The sequence below is a fragment of the Ochlerotatus camptorhynchus genome, unplaced genomic scaffold (genome assembly GCF_037179485.1).
Source record: "Ochlerotatus camptorhynchus isolate MF236.1 unplaced genomic scaffold, CSIRO-AGI_Acam_v1.1 ptg000372l, whole genome shotgun sequence".
NCBI classification, from domain to species: domain Eukaryota; kingdom Metazoa; phylum Arthropoda; class Insecta; order Diptera; family Culicidae; genus Ochlerotatus; species Ochlerotatus camptorhynchus.
This window is the reverse complement of record NW_027040860.1, coordinates 946,628-966,955: the sequence shown is the minus strand read 5'-3', so window position 1 is coordinate 966,955 and position 20,328 is coordinate 946,628. Positions and strand designations below refer to the sequence as shown.

The 20,328-nt window shown below is 40.5% G+C and overlaps 1 protein-coding gene across 1 annotated transcript in view; it reads left to right on the top strand.

The window, feature by feature from the left end:
- LOC135710239 (neural-cadherin-like) overlaps positions 1-20,328 on the top strand; it is a 1,396,020-nt gene that overhangs the window by 478,424 nt on the left and 897,268 nt on the right. The gene's annotated exons all lie outside the window — the stretch shown is intronic.

Below are 20,328 nucleotides of genomic sequence, written 5' to 3'. Positions count from 1 at the left end.
CAGCAAAACTTTATGTAATGCTCTACAGTTGGTATCCCATGCCAGCAAAGTGTTTATACACGGATCCAATGCAATCGAAATTGCATTACTAGCAATTAGCAATTGGCAGAGGAGGCACAAGAGGCCCGAAATAAGGATTTCTGAAATTTCCGGGAATGGAAGAGAAGACACACTAGTCGGAAGGATACAATGCAGGATATTTTCAACAATTTAATGATAACTTCTGATCCTGTTTTGTCATCGATGAGAACTCCCGTGATCAATAAACACAGAGATCCCAAACCGACTATGGTAGCACTTTTCTGCAACTACCAAATGATGCAAACAGTGTTAATCATATAAACGATAGTGATGCTGATAACGAGGATATTTCTGAAGATTAAACCTTATTTTATAATATAATAAATGTTACAGATGCATTTTATATTTTATTTCTACTACAACAACAACAAAAGAACTTGAAATATAATCATTTTTAAGATTCAAACAAAAACCAAATTGCTTCAAGGCATACTTGATTTTTTGTGTATGTCATGTAGAAAGAATAGTAATCCACAAGAGCAATGTTGTTTTTTTGTAAATCTAGTATTTTCAACACAGTGTAATAAAAATGCCCTGTTAAGTGCTATTCAGGATATCAATCGGTAAGCATTGAAGAACTTGTGAGCTGAAAATGAGCTGCTACTTTTAGCTCATTTTTGTTTTATGGACCATAGAAGTTTGCATGAATTTTAGCTTGTTTTTATGAAATATGCTGTTAAATCATTTACTTTAATGAGTATGTCACAATAAAAGCTTGAGAAAATGCATATTTTTATAAAAAAAAAACATTTAAGTTTATTTTATCTGCGTTTGAAGTACATTAAATTGAAAAAATAACTGTTTTCAATGAATATTACTAATAATGTCAAATATCTCGCTTGAAGTAGGGTGTGGATTTTTAACATCTTCAGAAGAGTTGTTCAAAAAGTAAAAAAAAACAACTTTGCTGAAAAACTTTTTCGCTCTGATGCTTCTATAAAAAGTTAGAGGTGGCGCTACCTGAGCGGCGTTATCTAGAACTAACATATTGACGCCCTTAGATAGTCCTTAACCACTTGAACAGCTTTGCCAAAGGCACCAAAGCTCTAAGATGCAGGGGTGGCGCGCTACGATTTTTGTCCAACAAAAGTACCATTCTGCCCCTTTGTGCCTCGGCTTAACACTAGACAGCAAGCTGATTTTCAGGGAGCACGTTGATCAAATGAAAACCAAGTGTAACATCTTGATACCATCCCTGTATCCACTCATCAACAGGAGGTCTACCCTGTCCCTGAAAAATAAGCTTGCTGTCTACGAACAAATCATCCTTCCCGTAATCGAGTACGGAATGTGAATCGAGGAAAGTTGCGCCAAATGCCATCACCTCAAACTTCAAATGATCCTTTCCTCTGTTTCCTCTGTTCGGGACCTAACACTACTGCGACCAGTAAATTGATCTGATTAGTTTAGTGCATGTCGTATTACTCCATCACTATTGAGAAATGATGAAGTATTCGATTTTTTTACAGTTGCCACTCTTGCATTTATCGCAAGGATGCGACTCTAATTCAAAGGTCCCGCTATTTATACCCTTCGGAGTGTTGAAACACCCTCCAAAGGCACGCCCCTTTGTCAGTCAAAATTGGATTCCTTAGCAACAAAATAAGGCATGACACCGATAATGACCATGCATCAGAACCCTAGTCTTAACCTAGTCTAGGGAACAACGAATAAAAGATTAGGAATCACATAGATGAAGACAACTAACTCATTTTGTTTCCTTTTTTCAAGATCATCCTCGGTAGACAAAGCCGAGTCTTGTCACTATCAACAAGGCGTAAAAAGTAGCAAGGACTAAGATGTGTTCCTTGGATTACTGATAAATCCTGTTCCCCTAGTTTGAAGTAGTCAGGACTAGGAATCGGTGGTAGATCTTACATCCCGTAACGTACCACGAAAATGTGATCTACCCACGTTACAGGGCTTACGGATACTTACGATGATCCTAAACAGTCCCCCATGAACTAGAAATCTGAGACTCACCTCCTGACTGGAATTCAGATATTAGAAGAACGGAGAGTTTTTATCCTGGAAAGGTTCAGAGACACCTGTCTGAGATCAACTCATCAGATCATACATGATCTAGCACGTTAGGTTAAGTTATAGGTAGGTTACCACTTTTTCCAATTCAAACATGGGGTGTATTCTCTAGACTAGTAGAAAAACGTGAATACGTAAATTATAATAACAAATTTAACAAAGATGAAAAGCCTTGTAGGCTAATCAATTTAAAGGTTAAAACAATGCAAAATCATGATAAGCAGAAATAAGCGTAATTTTATTACTACTACTACTACCCAACTATTGCGTTGCTCCTCTCAACATGATCAACTTAGTCATCTCAGAGAAAAAGCAGTAGGGTGGTGTTGTGTGCTGTACCATCATCAGCATTGTTGACGGCTACTTCCGCCTTGAGTTGTTGCATTGAAAGTGTTTTTATATTACTTCATGCGCGATGTTTGCGATTTTCAGAGTTGGCAAGGGGCCCCAAAAGTGGTTAAGACGGCCCTAATCTAGGCGTATGTACCCAGATTTAAGAAGGTATTTTATGAACTAATAAGTAATTTGAATTCACAGAATATCATGACACGGATTTGAAACGTCTATTTTCCATTAGAATGATGAATTAACGATTACAAGAATCTACAGCCAATACAACATCAATAGTAAATGGTTTCACATGCCATAACTAAATCCAATGTCCTTTCGAACAGCAGGGAGATGTATGCCATAACTGAACAAAGTTGGCCTAAACTTTTCCCTCAGAAGCATCCGACCAGAAGGCGTAGTTAATGCAATGCATGTTGAAATTATTCAACATAAGCTCTGCTGAATATAGTGTGTTTCATCTCGTGCAAAGTCCATTGAGTGATGGAAAACTTTGCTCGTCTGTCTCAGTTTCAGTGTTCTCTCGTGCTGTACCTACATGTATGTCGGACAGAATACCGAACAGTTTATAATCTTTTGGAAGTTTTCCGGTTTTTTCCTCTTTGTAGCGTTCAAGTAGGAGGTACACATTCTTTTATTTCTCTCCAGAGCCTCCTCGTGGTTTGCACAAAAGAAGGCAAACAAAGTGACAAATCCTCTGAATTTCAAGAAGATGGCTTGTGTAAACTTCAAACAATGTTGTGCTCTAGGGTGAGCGACAAAGTTTTAATGAGATTTTAGAAACTATAATAGAATTAAAATTCGGTTTGCTTGGGCTAATTATTCACTGTTGAGTAAGCTGGTTCGAAGATTAAGTTTTCGGTAGATTCTAAGCCATCATAGATTTATATAACGGTTGGCATAGTTGTCGCAACAACGCAAATCTCCTAATTGACTGCCATCTAGAAGAATCATCCACGCATCACTAAATTACGTGCTTGTCCGTTACCAGAGAATCCACTTTCTCTCGACCATGTCCATTAAATCCAATTGCCGGGCCCCAATTAGGCGGCCAATGTGCGTGCTACCTGCCCACGTTGTTGCTGTTCGTTTCTGCTGCCTGATGTCCACCCGTTCTCGTTAAAATAAATCCCCCGTAGATTTCCCCGGATTTTTCCGGTACCTTTGATCGAGGGAAAACAATGCGAACACAGCGAATGAAGGCCAATGAAACGGAATTCATGCTATCCATACAGAAGGACTACGGAATGACCCACGCTAGGTAAACTCTTTGCACAGACACGAACGCGCTCTATTTGCCAATTATCCAGCTTGTCAAATTAATCCTTCGGAGAGAGAACATTTTATGTGTAACAACAGAATTCCGATTCCAACGAACGCAAACTGCTACTGCACTGGAGGAATGCTTTTCAGGTTCGGTCATTCCATTGAATCTGGCTACATGATTCTTGGTACAAATGATTGGTTGCTCCCTCCGGGTTATACCCTGCGTACTGTATAAATTACAATGAATGGTAATCAACAGCGGCGGTGACTTAATATTAGTGTTTGTTTGGTTGGATGAAAAGGCTATTGGAATCTTTTTGCGATTCATCCCATCTAATACTCGAATAAAAAATTACTGTTTCTCGGTTGACTGAACTACCGATGGATGTATGCACTTTTGACGTAGGACTACGTCTTTGATTTCTATATGGAGGTACACTTTGTGAAAACCGAAAATGGAACATGTAACAAATTAAGAAAGATTTTGAACGTTAATAACTCAGCTGACCCTGGTCCAATTTCAATAATTTTATCACCAATCGATCAGAAATATGGCTACGCATCGAATGTTGATTTTCAACAAGAAACTATTGAAAAACTTGTAAATGTCCAGCATTGTCCAAAAGCGTCGAATTAACTAACAAATCTACCAATTACCTACATGCCTGTGCTGCTTTCCCAGCACAGTCGTCAGAGAGTAGTAAGTAGACGAAACCAGTCGAAGTGGCATTCGCCATCGATCCTCGAGCGTGTCCGGATAGGAAGGATGGAATTGCGTAATATTTTGCACACTCACCGCCATATTCAGAACCAATCACAAATTCTTCGAGATAACCACCATCCGTCGTCTGGCTCGCCGTGGCGGTGTCTGACGTATCTCCGGTCTGATTTACGAGGTGTGCTGAAGGTGTTCCTGAAAATGAGACCCGTGATGCTGTCACCTACACTAAACACGCCAAGCATAAGCGGCCATGGATGTCATGTACGTTTTGAAGTGACAGAGACGCAATCTGTTTGGTTTCGGAGGTTAAATCATCACCAAGTTTGGCAACAAAACGGCTTTTTTCAGGGCCACCAAGCTTATTACAGTAAAGAGTAGGAATAGAATTCATCTGCCTGTTTGTCCATATTCAGAACCAACGATCACACAAAATGCTCATGTAATCAAACTGGAAGCAGGGGTACAAATTATGTTGATCAACTTTGAATCGCCACGGCCGGATATTTTCAATGGAAGAAGCAACAATCAAGCATCTAATTCGACGAAGACGGCAGGAAACATTTGTGAAGCCGAGTTATTTACGAAAGAGAGTTTCAATGAAGAGAATCGATCAATGTAGATAGGACCTATTGAAAAGTGACGCGAGATTTGTTTTTCATACTGAGCTCCAATGCTACCGACGCCAGGGAGGCAGCTCCCACACCCTACCAATCGACCCATCAACTCAACCGGGGACCAACGGCTTTTCTTCCCGAATGAAGGCGTGATCAGAGATGTTATGCCTATGGCCTGATCTACGAAGTGTGCTGAAGGTGTTCCTGGAAAATGAGGTCCGTGATGCTGTCACCTACACTAAACACGCCAAGCGTAAGTAGCCATGATGTCCTCTTCAATAAAACGGCCCTTTTCAGGGTCATCCAGCTTACATCAGTAAAGAGTTGGAATAGAATTTATCTGTGCTTGTTTGTCCATATTCAGATCCACAAGCCCCCAAGGACCACACAAAATGCTCTTCAGAGTTGTAACCAAACTTGGAAGCAGGGGTGCAAGTGATTTTGATTGATTCTCTTAATCAAATTTCTCTTTGAAAAAAAAAATTACTACAAAAAGAGTTGAGATAATAGATAATTGATCAATTTAAAGAACTAAATGCTCTTCACATTTATTCCGTCCACTAGCGGTCCTACGTCAAGCTTCCGTTCGTGCCCCTAGGCACAGACCCTTCTACTTTTTTTTGTATTTGAGTAAGTGATATTGTATGTCTATTCAAACAAAGGTCGTAACATCATCGACTACATCAATGCATTTTTAATCAACTACATCAACGTATATTTTTAATCTCAGACATATGTTGCTTCATATGTGGACTGGCACACCAGTGGAGAATATTTTGCACGATTAATTTGCCCGCTAATTGTTAAATAAAGCACACAGAAGCTGTGTTTGTGCATTTTCCCCTTTTTATTTAATATGATTGCATTTGCACCGAACTGACTATTGTTTACCCATGAGTGCACTGGAAAGCCAATTTAGGGTAGTTTAAATTTTTTATTAATCCATTAATAAAATACTCCTCGCACTCGAATGTACTCCCATGGAGTACAATTTACATAATTAATTACCGGTTACTGGTGAGTTGAGCAGCTTAATTGGGCATGCGTTTGAATTGGAGCTTGGATCATTAAAATCGAAGCCTGTTTGATTTGAAACGCAAATGGACACAATGATCACTTTGTTACATGCAGTTTTTGGGACCGTTTCTGATGTGTCACATGCTAGATTTTTTATTTACAATTCATTTATTTTTCAAAGCTCAAATGTGAAAGTTGGGACCTTGGAAAATCAGCGAGAGCATGCGGAATTCTCAAACAATAATGACATTTTAATGTGGCATAACAAGAATCCTCTGTATGCTTCTGTGGCATGTTGCCGCAGAAAGCTGCAGTGTGCCCTAGTTGCATGCATTTTGTGCAGTACATTACCTTTGGCACAAACAACCGCACAGCTATTAGGATCTTCTCAATCGTGATGTAAACCGGTAGTAACCCGGCAAAACGAGTCCAAAAGCGTGTAGGTCTTCTTTGTTCCGACGAGAGACACTGAATGCATTTTAATGCAGTCTAGATTGGCATTATCGGGAGGTTAGGATTCTTGAAAATACCAGCCATCGTGAGCCACACTCGCTTTGGGGACAACTTCCTTGATTTTGGGAATGTATACTCGATATTACAAAGTTCAAATGCAGCAATTTTGTTTGCTAGCACACGGTCATCAAGCGCAATTTGTTTGGTTCATCTTCATAATCTCCGTCACGACTGAAAAATTGTCATAACAGATCCTTCGAAAGTTACCTCCTTTGATTCTCCGTCAAGTCGTGTTCGGTTTCTTTACAGTCTAAATCGGGTGTTGAATCAGTTGGTCCTTGATAGACTGGAATGTCCAGCGTGTCATCTTCCAGTCATCCAGTTATGGTAGCTCTCCAGATGGTTCGATTTTAAAGCGAAGTGGTGACTTCTGTCCACGTCTAATGGTGTCTAACTATTCGAGACCCTGACCTGCGTCAATCATTGGTTCAATCTCGAATGATTCCCAGTAGTCCACCCCCAAAATCAGATGAAGAAATATTCCCAGAACAACTAACGTTGGTACCTAAATCCTTCTAAAACTACTATTGTGACATTTACGCGAAGGAATAAATTTGCATTAGACAACATAAGATTGAAAGGCACACTTTTGGAACTTTCTAATGCTGTCAAATATCTTGGAGTAATTCTTGATAGTAAACTTAATTGGAATATGCATCTAGAGCAGGCAATAAACTAAGCTACTTATGCTCTATGGATATGCAAAAGTACAATCGGTAAACAGTGGGGACTGAAACCGAAAATGATCCATTGGATTTACCCGGCAATTGTGAAACCCAGGACTACTTATGGTGCATTGGTCTGGTGGCCAAAAACAAAATAGAGTATTGCTCAGAGAAAGTTAAAAAAAACTCCAAAAGTTAGCAACTCTCTCAATAACAGGTGCAATAAGAAGTACACCATCGAAGGCATTGGATGATTTGCTTTAAGTATATGCTACACACTTAGAAATAACTAATTTTACAAGTGACGGAATCCCCCGTTGACATAAAATATGAGACGTAAACAAACATGTCATGTAATATTAAGTGCTCCGAGACCGAAAAGTTCGTTGCTTGACGAAAAGTACGTTTGATTAAGCTATATTTCGCGTCTGTTATGACTCAAATTTATGTCAAAATTGACGCTCGTATATGTCACTCACAGAGCACCTAAGTTTAAATGAGTTTTAGTAAGTGTGTACCATTGCATCAATTTGAACAATTAGAAGCCGAAAAGTGTGCTCTAAGGATTACAAGGTCAGTGAAACTCTTTAAAGGAGACCTTAGAGGACATCTTAGGATTTTAAAAACTGTTGGTATTAACTCTCTAGTAAGGAACAACGAAGACTGGGTGGAGAAAAGATGCAATTTCAATCGACTTTTTCAAGTACTTGACCCTGGGCGTAATTCATGGCAATTTGGTGGCCCGGTTCTTCGTCTAGGAACGATTGTTTTTTATACAGATTGTTCAAGATTGAACAATCAAGTGGGAGCAGGAGTAACTGGCCCAGAGATAGAAATATCGGTTCCTACGGATGGCCAACTGTGTTCCAAGCTGAAATCCAAGCAAATTTAGAGTGTTCCATTATATGTTTGCGTAGAAACTATAAGAGTTCAAATATATGTGTCATGTCCGACAGTCAAGCTGCTCTAAATGCTTTAAAGTCGGCGGCATGTACAACAAAACTTGTCTGGGAGTGTGTTCAATCACTTCAAAAATTGTCTTGTCAACTTATATTGGGTTCTTGGTCATTGCGGGATTGAGGGAAATGAAAGAGCTGATGCACTAGCAAGACTCGGATCTTCTCATAAGTTCATCGGGCCAGAGCCCTTCTTCGGTCCATCACCACCGCCACGTCGCGATTCGCCGGGGAAAATGAGTTGACCATCTTATTCAGCCGCTGCCGCTGCGTCATTGCCTGCAGCTCCGAAACCAGTGGACGTGACTTCCGCTTCCTGATATGTATGTTCATATTCGCCAGATACTTTTTCACTATTTGGCCGGTTGCACCGACCTCCCGGCCAAGTGCACGCGGCGATGTAGCCACTTTTCCCTCGGTCTTCCTCTTCATCATCCTTTGGAGCTTCTTGTCGCTCAGGGTCGTCGGCCGTCCGGAACCGGGCTTTCTTTCGATGCTCTGATTGTTGTCTAATAGTGCCAAGATGTTGTAGATGCCGGAACGGGCGTATCCGGCGTCCACAAAGTGCCGTACGAAAATCGTTTTCGACGAGGCGGGGTGCCGTTCTTTAAACGCGCACACTTCTGAACGAAGTTGCTTCACTGTTTTTGCCATCACGGTTAGAGTTCGACTGATAGAGCTGTCAAATTTTGTCTGCTGACCCATGGGTTACTATGATTGATGCTGCATGGGTAGTTTCGTCAGTGCGGGGGAAGGTAAACCCATGAAAAATCAACAATTTTTGTCCATTTTTTTAAATGCAAACCTTATGTGGGACCTCATTAAATCAATTGAGATAAGAAGTTGTACAGTAATTACCCGATGTTTCCAGGCCCTCCACGCATCAAACTTTTATCGATCAATAATTTCAAAATCATTTTCGGAACGTTTGACGGTCTAGAGGAAACCGGTAAGTGATAAAAACATTGGACGTGCTGATCCTGTCATGAACCGAAATGTGAAGACGATATTGAAGGAAACCCCAAATCCCTCTGTTTGAACTGAGGCTCGTAAAATAGGAATGTCACCTGGTTTTCTCCACAAATCCAAACAGCGTTTGGGGCCTGAAATCGGATAAAATAAAAACAGTTCCAAATCGCAACGCCAAAAGAATCACGGACTCGACTTCTGTACTATTTGGCGAAGTTTTCATGCGTTGTTATGGACGACGAAACTTATGTCCTGGAGGATTTCAAGCAGTTTCCAGGGCTGGCTTTCTATTCTGCTATGGCCAAAAATGCTACAACTGAGTATTTCAGGATTAAGAAGGCATTGAAATTTCCCAAACACTAACTTTTTTGGCAAGCTAATTGCCCGTGTGGCCGAAGGAGTAAATCTTTCGCCACTACAGGCACAATCAAAAAGGAGATTTACCAGAAAGAGTGTCTACAGAAGCGATTGCTACCCTTCATCGAACTCACAAAGAAAACTCTTTTTTCTGGCCCGATTTGACATCATGCCATTAAGCTAAAACTGTGATGGAGCGGTACATACTTAGTTCTCCACTGTGCAAATCTCGGCAAAAAAAAAAAAAGTTTTCATGAAATTTCAGCAAACATTTCATTTGTTTGCTGAGATTCAGCTAAGCATTATCCGAAACTTAGCAATCAAATGTCACGTTTGCTGAGATCTCAGTGAAAATTATTTTTGCGAAGATTCGCACAGCCGAGCTCGGTAGAAAAAGATAAGTGTGTACGAAGCAAATCAAGTGAATATTGTACCAAAAACCGCAAATCCCCAAAATTGTCCAGAGTTACGTCCAATCGAGAGATCTGTTGAAGCAGAAGCTTTCTGGAAAGAAACAATGAATCAAAGATATCAAACACTTCCACCAAAGTTGGACAAAGACGGCCCCCACGGTATCTGAGGAGTCTGTACAAACCCTACTGAATGGAGTTAAACGCAAAGTGTTATGTTGTAAATGTTATGCAAATACCGAATAACTATGTTTTGACTTCGTGAATTTTTAAATCATATCCCATGAATCGGAAATAAACTACTACAATTGAAATATAATGCGAAATTTGTGTTTTATTTAAGTTTTGATGTGTCTGGATTATTGTGGATACAGACCTTAAACTTCCAACAGGACTTTCAGGCAACTTTAGAAGCTATAGAAAGCACACGAGGCTCTACAAATTTCCGATGCGTACTCTTAGTAACTAGAAGTTCAAAAAAGATTCAAAAAGCATCCCTAAGAACTTTTTGTGAACATCAGGCAAGGCTGTAAGCATGCACGCAACGAAATTCCGTACAAGTTCCCAGCGAAACTTCTTAGAAATTTTTAAGTCTCTTAAAAGTTCCCTAAATTTCACCCAGAAGGACTGGGGTTAATTCTTCAAGCAGCTCTCATACTACTTTTAATGCTGTTAAATCAATACACGTTCATACCTAACTTTAAAAAACTACAAGGGACAGCCCTATGGGGTTGTACGCAATAGTGACGTAGGACTACGGGGTCTTATATAATAAATGTTATTTGCTAACTGCAACAGAAGCTTGTGTTTTGTATAGGAATAGGAATTTGAGCATGGTTCTCTCTGTTTACACTCTCATGTTAAGAAATTTAACTCTTTTTTGAAAATCTTGGTGGCCCTGAAAAGGGCTGATGGTAGTACAGGTTTATAGCTTTTGGAAGATGATGATGACGTGTAGGCAGCTGGATCAGCAAATCAAACCGGAGAATCCCATATTCTTCTGTTCAATGATTGGGCACTCGCAAGAGTCAGCCTGCTGCTGAAAACGGCTTGACTAGATGGCTGCGACGGGATGGACGGACGCAGTGAAGGATACCTCAAAGATTCTACAGGCAAAGCCTGTGATGCGATTCAATAAATAATACGGCACTGGACATCGAACGAAACACTAGATGCACCAAAACACCACCAAATGGGAGGAGCTTCGGTCAGCTACTGTATGGACGAAAGCAACACTTAAGGGCATATCTGTTGAAGTTCCTCCTCTTTTTACGGTTTTGTCGCTCGTCAATCGGACATGACAAAATAATTATTTTTCGAATGCTAGAAAATCATGCCCCACCCATTTTGGGTATTTTGTCATACACTTCATCTACTGTGCCTTTTTACACTAAATAATGCGTTGGATAGAAACAGCCGGTAGAATATCAGTGTCCACCCAGCTAAAGCTCCTCCCCTTTTTAGTTTTTCTCCTTAAACTCCTGCTCTCAACAAGTTGGTAAATCTTAGCCTTTAGCAGAAAGACGCTTAACACTTTTTTCGGCGAATTTACGATCCTGTTTCACATCATGGTTCTTCTCTATGCCTGTTCAGATAATGAGTACTTTTATTTATTTTCTCTACTGCACTTAATCGAACCAGTAGAAATAAGAAGGGATGTCGGTTACGCGCTCGAATAATTGAAAATTCGATTAATATTTAATCGAATAGCTGGAGAAATCTCTACGATGAATTGTTAATCGAATAATTGAAAATAGTGTAATTTCATGTTTTTGGTGGTCCTTCGGAAATGTCGACCAGCAGAATTGCAACCAGCAAGTGTATCCCAAGAACCAAAAGTGGTGCGGTGCTAGTTTTCATTACTTTGACGACGACTGAATTAAGGGGCTTAGAAGCAGAGGGGTGAAAGTCAATTCTCTTCATCGATTTTCTCTTTTGACGATCATGGCTTCACTAACCTATTTCTCACTATTTCTGCTATGCTCTTCTATCATCTAGAACAATAAACGTTTCAATGAATGTGTTTGCCGTTGAGTTATTACCGAAACAGAAAGTCGATGAAGAGAATCGATCAAAATCACTTGCACACCTGCTTCCAAGTTTGGTTACAAGATTACAACTCTTGGGAGCATTTTGTGTGGTCGTTGGGGGCGTTCTGACTATAGTGATGAGTGTGCAAAATGTTACGCAATTAAATCCTCACTATTCACACACGCCCGAAGATCGGAGGCGAATGCCACTTCGACTTGTTTCGTTTACCAACGACTCTCTGATGACTGTGTTGGGGAAGCAGCATATGCATGTACGTAATTGGTGGATTTGTTAGTTATTTCGACGCTTTTGGACAATGCTTGACATTTACCATTTTTTCAATAGTTTCTTGTTGAAAATCAACAGTCAAAATATTATTGAAATATTTCTGATCGATTGGTGATAAAATTATTGAAATTGGTCCTGGGGTAGTTGAGTTATTAACGTTCAAAATCTTTCATAATTTTGTTACATGTTTCTTTTAAGGTTTTCACAAAGTGTACCCCCATATAAAAATCACAGACGTCCTACGTCAAAAAAACTTTTATAAAGATCTGATTTTAGAATTAACTTTCATAAAAGTGAGATCTAAATATTAAATTAGTTCCGCCAGAAGCTGCCTGGAATGTTCTTCAAAAATGGTACCGGAACTTTCAAGTTCTTATGATGACTTAAAAATGAGGCTGCTTAGAATTTTATAGATCACCTTTCTAAACAAAGCTGCTTAAGCCTCAAATTGCCTTTTATCATAACTTTAGGTTACTTGGGTATTGTCACGTTCCACATCATTCTGGAGCAGGTCAACCAAGTATTCATTTACTACAAAAATCTGTGGGACGTCCTGAGACACAAAGGAGTCCTTTGATATTTTTGATTTTTAAAATTCCCTTGAAAATGTGTTCTACTTGACTTAATTTATTGATTTCTCAAATAATTTCATAGAATATCTCACAATATAAAAATCAACTATACCTGGCAAAATTCCAAATATGTGTACTTGACTCGCTTTTTTATTATGTTTCCTACGTTCATCATGAGATTTCATTTCTTCTTTTGTTAAAATAACTTTCAAAAATTTAGAATCCAGGCTCATAAACTATCGATTCCATCTAGCTTACTCATCCGCAAACACACGTCGAATCTCGCTGAAACCTTTCTAGTTTGATTGAATCGGCTCCAGTCGATGTTGGTTTAATCAATTTAGTGAAACTCAACACTCACCGGAATGTACACAATCGTCCACCCATTTAAATTGACCCAGGAGCATCAGTTTTCAGCCATATCACTGCTCAAGTAAGCTCAGGTGAGAGCCAAGTACGATCCGCCTCTCGCGACCCCCTCCTACCGCAGTTATCTACTCTGGTGCTGCTGGTAGGAAATCCCCGTGGGAATTGAATAAAATCACAACGATCGTATCGCTTGCAAATGGCAGCTCTCACATGGAGCGTCGTCGTCGTCGTCGTCCACAAAGCGTGTCGTGTGCTGCTGTGTCACTTCCCCGTGGGTCCTATCCGTAGGTTGGAAAAGCACTGTTGTCGTTTTGCGGTGTACCTGAAGTGATGATATCGCCACCCCCGTTCCGAATCCTGGCTTGCAGCCACTTTGCAGACCGACATGTGATAGTTCGGAAGCAATCCAGGCCACAATATACCTACAAGCATCATCGTCACCGCTGCCGTCATCGTTCTACAATCACATATACATAGTTCCTATATGGCGATTCGATTCTGATTCGCAATCCGACAACAAAACTTCTTGATGCCTGGCACAACCAGCCGTTGATAGCTGATGGTGAACGAAAGTTTTGGGTTCCAGCTTCCGGCTGCTAGCTGCAATGGGTTCGTCTTCAGAGGAATCGGTCCCTCCAAAAAACGTCCAATGAAAATTGCATCCCGACATTAAAAGTAGTGCCATTACGAATGTTTTACCGAGAGACGCTGCCGTCCGGAAATGGGCTAGAAGACCGTTTACTCGAATGGGTTTTGTGCGAGTGTGGGAGAATGTGCGGGAATAAAGTTAAACGGCATTTCAGACTTGATGGTTTTCAACACACACTTTCCACCCCGGAACGGTTGAGGAGCGAAAGTCGGTCCTCCTTGTGCATGAATGAACATCGAGGTTCGGAGACGGAAATAGGTTGCCTGAAGAAGACCTAGATCAGGAAAAATGAAGAAGGTGGAAAAGTTGCCTGCTGGAATGTTGTGAAAGCCATCTACCTACTGCTGCACATAATAGATACTAGGCGAGCACTTGGTCACACCCTCACGCCAGCAGGAAGGCAGTAAGGAGCAGCAGCAGCAGCACCAGCAGCAGAACCGAAGGAATGTAGCAAATTTCGAAAGTGGATTATGTGTGATTTGAATGTTGACAGAACACACTGTGGGGTGCTTGAATCTGCGGTGTGTCGGAGCGGTATTTGTCTTCTTGTGTTCGGGCGAAAACTTCTGCATGCAGAATGAAGGTTCTCCCGCTGCGAGTGTATGTGTGTCAGTATGTGTGAGCAGCACACGCGTGGCAGGGCGCGGCTGCAGAGCTCAACTGGTTTTGGGCTGAATTGTTGGAGGAACGTTCGGGGCGTGCAAATCACTTCATGAATGATTGGGCAAATATTTCGACCTTCCGATGTTGGGCGATGATTGTGTGTATGTAGCAATGTTGGCGAGTGACGTAGAAGAACGTGAAATGAAATTAAATATTATTCTTGTTTGCGCCTGTCAGCTTGCGGTACTTTTTAAAGTTTCAAAGTTAAGGCGGTGGGTTCAGTTCCCGGTCTGGAATGCAGCTTTCCTGGACAAAGAGTATTATTGAGGTTGCAGTATTTATGAATGCATGAATGGTGCACTGGCTTAGAAAGCTTTCAAAGCGAACGGTTGAACAATATTAAGTAAACGGATGACACATTATTCCAATTGCGACGTATTAGCCAAAGGAGGTGGTAATTAACAGTTACATACATTAATGATGATAGGTACACTGATAGGCAAAATAAAGTGCCCACCCCATCATTTTTTGAATTTCTCTCATTTATTTGGTTCAAATTAAAGTAAATACACTGTAGTATTTTTTATATCTTATTCTTTATATTCTTTTTAAGTTTCACTTATAGAATACCAGATAAAAAGAAGAGACTGACTCGAAGAAAAAAAAATCAAAATGGGTGTAAAAAAGAACAGTGACAAAAAAAAGTGCCCACTGCATTTTAACTCCAGAAAACATAAAATAAAGTAAAAGAATACCAGCCTAATAGTTAATGTGTCCTCCTTTGGCCTTCAGGACCAGCTGCAGGCGCTTCGGCATGCTCTCCACTAGATTCTTCAGGTGCTGTGGATCTAGTTCTTCCCAGGCGCGCTCCAGGGCTTCAAAATAGTTATTTTTATTGGTAACACCAGTTTTGTCAACCCTGGCATCGAGAATCGCCCACAAATTCTCGATGGGGTTGAGGTCCGGGCTTTGTGGAGGCCATTCCAGTGGTTTAATTCGACATGACCGGAAGAAAGACTTAGTCTTCTTGGCAGTATGCTTCGGATCGTTGTCCTGCTGGAATACGAATTTCTCCTCAAGGCCCGTCTGGATCAGCGAAACTTCCAGATTTTCCCGCAGGATGTCGATGTAGGAATCTGCCGTCATTATCCCGTCGATTTTCACCAGGCTTCCCACTCCACCCCACGAAAAGCACCCCCAGACCATCACATTTCCTCCTCCATGCTTCACCGTGCCTTGTATGTGGCGCTCCTGAAGCTCCTCACCCGATCTACACCACACACGAACCCGTCGCTTCCGGTTGAACAGTTCGAATTTTGATTCGTCCGTCCAGAGAACCGTTTTCCAGAACTCTAGGGGCTTATCAGCATGCTCCTTAGCAAACTTAAGCCGTTTGACTTTGTTTGCCTTGCTGATAAATGGGCGCTTCCGAGCAACTTTGCTGTTCAACCCCTGTGCTACGAGACGGCGACGAACAGTTCGACTGGAAACTGTTAGCTGAAGAGCCTCCTGGATCTCGCGGACAGTTACCTTCGGGTTCTTCTTCACTTCACGCATGATCTTGGTGTCCGTTCTCGCATCCGTTTTGCGCATCCTGCCTCTGCCAGGGCGATCCACCACTGATCCGAACGATTTCATTTTCTGCAGAATTTTCCCGACCGCTGTTTTGCTGATATTGTACTTCCTAGCGACAGACCGGTGCGATTCACCGTTTTGCACATCACGAACAACCAATTTTCGGATACACACGGGAATTGCTTTCGAAATCACTACGTCCTCCATTTTTTTCAACTGATTCAAATGCGATCACGTTTACAAATGCACCAGTTCCACCCGTTTGCTTCAATACATGTCAAACTTTCAAAACAAAAACAATCGAGGGGTTTTCCGATGGAAACTTATCGAAAACATACCGATTTTTGAAGTGGGCACTTTTTTTTGTCACTGTTTTCTTTTTCAATCCAAATTGATTTTCTTTTACTTCAAGTAAAACTTTATATTTTCAGTATTCCATAGGTGTAACTTTAAAAGAATAATAAAGGTAAGACATCGAAACAGACTACGGTGTGTTTATTTGAATTTGAACCAAATAAATGAGAGAAATTTCAAAAATGATGGGGTGGGCACTTTATTTTGCCTATCAGTGTATATAATTGGGTTGTAAACCATTACTTGCACCCAACCGGGTAGTGTAATATTACATTACATACTTGCATGAAATGTATGCAGAATTTGAAATGGTTCATGACGTTAGCAGATTGTGAAATGTTCGCAAGAAGGCAATTTAAATAATTTTGTAAACTTTATGCTACATTTGTTTTGAAAAAAGTAGAAGGGTCTGTGCCTAGGGCACGAACGGAAGCTGGACGTAGGACCGCTAGTGGACGGAACAAATGTGAACATTAAGTTCTTTTAATTGATCAATCATCAATTATCTTCCGTTTTTTATTTGTAAGCGTATCAAATTTGTAGTATTTATTTCAAAGAGCTGATGAAGAGAATCCAAGGGACTGTCAACTTGAGTATTTTTGATTCATCTACCCGACTTTAAAAGGTGTATTTTGATTTTTTTTTGTTATTTACGAGTTTTAAAAATTTTGTGCATTTTGGTATTAAAGAGTATTTAATTAACCCCTCACATGATTTCCTTCCGAATTATATGAATGGGGCGGGGCGGAAAGTATCGTTTGTGCAGGATATGTAAAAAAGGAGGGAATTCGAGAGATTGAACTCGTGCCAGCTAATTTTCTCACAAATTTGATTTTATTGGCTTTCTGGGGACTGAACATACACCCAAAACGAATTATTCCCACTTCTCTCAAATTCTTTAACACTTCCTACCAGCGTGTTCTGGAAAATGGTCGGACGATGATTAATCTCACCAATACACTCGGGTCTACAATTCCACACCTTCTATAGATACCAGGTTGAGCCTTGATAGCTAGCTGCTTGCGGGAACTGATAACCTTGAAGAATGTCCAAATAATACTCTTAACAAATTTATGGTGGTCCTGAAAAGGACCGTTTTGTAGTGATGGTTGAGTAATACTGATCTGAGCACGACGAGCTACTGATTTCGATCCTAGCCTAGCGGTGGGACTTCTTCCTCCTTCTCTATGATTGCTCATATGAGCTGCCGAGCTGCAGATCTCGCTGCTTGCAGGCAGCCTTTCGTTGTTGTTGTTGTTGTTGAAAGCACTCCTGCTGCTGCTGCTGCTACTACTGCTGCTGCTGAACTGGACACCACCACTTACGGTGATTTAATGAGCACCGTTTAGTGGGACCACATCGAATTCGATTTTTAAGTCTGTGTTAGGGAATGCGCTGTTTTCAGACATTCTGTGATAATTTTGATCACCATTGCAACAGTTGGACATGTGGTATTTTTCAATAGTGACCTATTGAAAATTAACTAAGTGTGCATTTACTTGAGAACAGGCAAAAACTCACAAATAGGCTGCTTTTTCATGGTATACAGTGTGATAATTCAATAATCAATAAATTATCTCAACATTTAATTGCAAACCATTCATAAATTTTGGTAACATACAAAAAATTCTATAATCCACATTAAATTACATATGTAAGCGCCGATTGAAAAAAATAGAAGGGTCCGTGCCAATAGGCACGAACGGAAGCTTGACGTAGGACCGCTAGTGAACGGAATAAATGTGAAGAGCATTTAGTTCTTTAAATTGATCAATTATCTATTATCTCAACTCTTTCCGTTTTTGAATTGTAGGCGTACCAAATATGTAGTAATTTTTTTTTCAAAGAGAAATTTGATTAAGAGAATCAATCAAAATCACTTGCACCCCTGCTTCCAAGTTTGGTTACAAGATTACAACTCTGGAGAGCATTTTGTGTGGTCGTTGGGGGCTTGTGGTTCTGAATATGAACAAACAAGCACCGATAAATTCTATTCCAACTATTTACTGATGTAAGCTTGATGGCCCTGAAAAGGGCCGTTTTATTGAAGAGGACATCCATGGCCACTTACGCTTGGCGAGTTTAGTGTAGGTGGCAGCATCACAGACCTCATTTTCCAGGAACACCTTCAGCACACCTCGTAGATCAGACCGGAGATACGTTTGACACCACCACGACGAGCCAGACGACCGATGGTGGTTATCTCGAAGAACTTTGCGATGACGCTTGGCACCTCCTTTGCCACGTCCAGTCAATTGTTGCTTGTTGGGTTATAGAAGAGTGGACTAGCCACCACCTTCCTACTGCTGCTATTGCTGTTCACCACGCCGTCCGAAGCGAAAATGAACTAATGCCATACAGCAGCGCTCTTTTATATCCTTTCAGGCTAAAGCAGAATGATGTGCAACCAAGTGGTATAAAAGCTACAAAGACTCCTCCCATTATGAGTAGTTTGCTATCAAGTAGCGACACTGGCTCTTTTCCTTGTGCAAAATATTATGCAATTCCAAACTCCGTATTCGCACGCGCCCGAGGATCGGAGGCGAATGCCACTTCAACTTGTTTCGTCTACTTACTTCTCTCTGACGACTGTGCTGGGGAAGCAGCATATGCATGTAGGTAATTGGTGGATTTGTTAGTTAATTCGACGCTTTTGGACAATGCTGGACATTTACCAGTTTTTCAATAGTTTCTTGTTGAAAATCAACATTCGATGCGTAGCCATATTTCTGATCGAATGGTGATAAAATTATTGAAATTGGACCAGGGGCAGCTGAGTTATTAACGTTCAAAATCTTTCTTAATTTGTTACATGTCCCATTTTCGGTTTTACACAAAGTGTACCTTAATATAGAAATCAAAGACGTAGTCCTACGTCAAAAAAAAATATTGTTTTCTTTGTTATTTGGCGTAGGACTGCTCAGCTCAATTCTAGAAATGTCCGTCATCCACAACACTAAATACAAAAGAACAAATAACGCTGATGACAAACTGACCCCACCCTAGTACCTATTGGCAAACCGAGATGTGATGAAAAGAAGTCTGTTGCTGGTGACAGAGCATTTCCGTTTTACGTTTGTAATCTGTATCCGGCTGCTCCCAGGCATGGTATGGGACGATAAACGATCCATGATAACGAAATGGTTCCTCAAAGACAAAGAATTACCGATGACAGGGACATTTTTCCACCTCACTTGCTGTCCGAACATCCGTAAATGGCAGGCTGTGCAAGAAGGGCGTTTGCCAAAATGTATAAAAGCTATGCATTTAATTGATGCCCAGCGATGTGTGCCAATTAGTGAAACATAATAAATGCTCCTCTTCGCATACTGAATTCTGTCAAGCCCCATGCGATCCTAGCGGGAGCTATGTGTGGCAATTTTCGAGCTGACTCATCACTTTTTTTTTCTGGTGTTTCATCATCATGCTGGCCAATATTTGCTGTTAACCGTTATCAATATAATGGCTTTTGCGCTGACACTCATTTTGTGTTGAATGACACTGAGTTGGTTGAAAGGCCACTACCGGACAGGTGCGGTTGGTGTGGTGCGTTGTCTTGTATGAGGTTTTATTTTTGATCGATGTTTGACTCATTAAAATTTATAGCTTTTAAATTCAGAATAATGATTCGATCAATAGAGGCATTTTGAAACGCGGTCGGTGTGCAATCTGGGAAGAGGATCAAAGAAATGCATTGAATTTGATGCATAATTTGAGAATTTTCGTATGCAATGTTAGGAAACTAAATTTGCTATCGAGTTATTTGATAATGTTTCTCTATTGAAAACTAGCATTGTTATTTTTATTATTATTAAAACACACATGTTCTATAATAGTTTATATAACGTTTGCATGACTGGATTAGTTTAAAAAAAAGTCAACTCAACATAATTCTATGAATTTGTAATTATTATTCATCCAAGTTAAGTT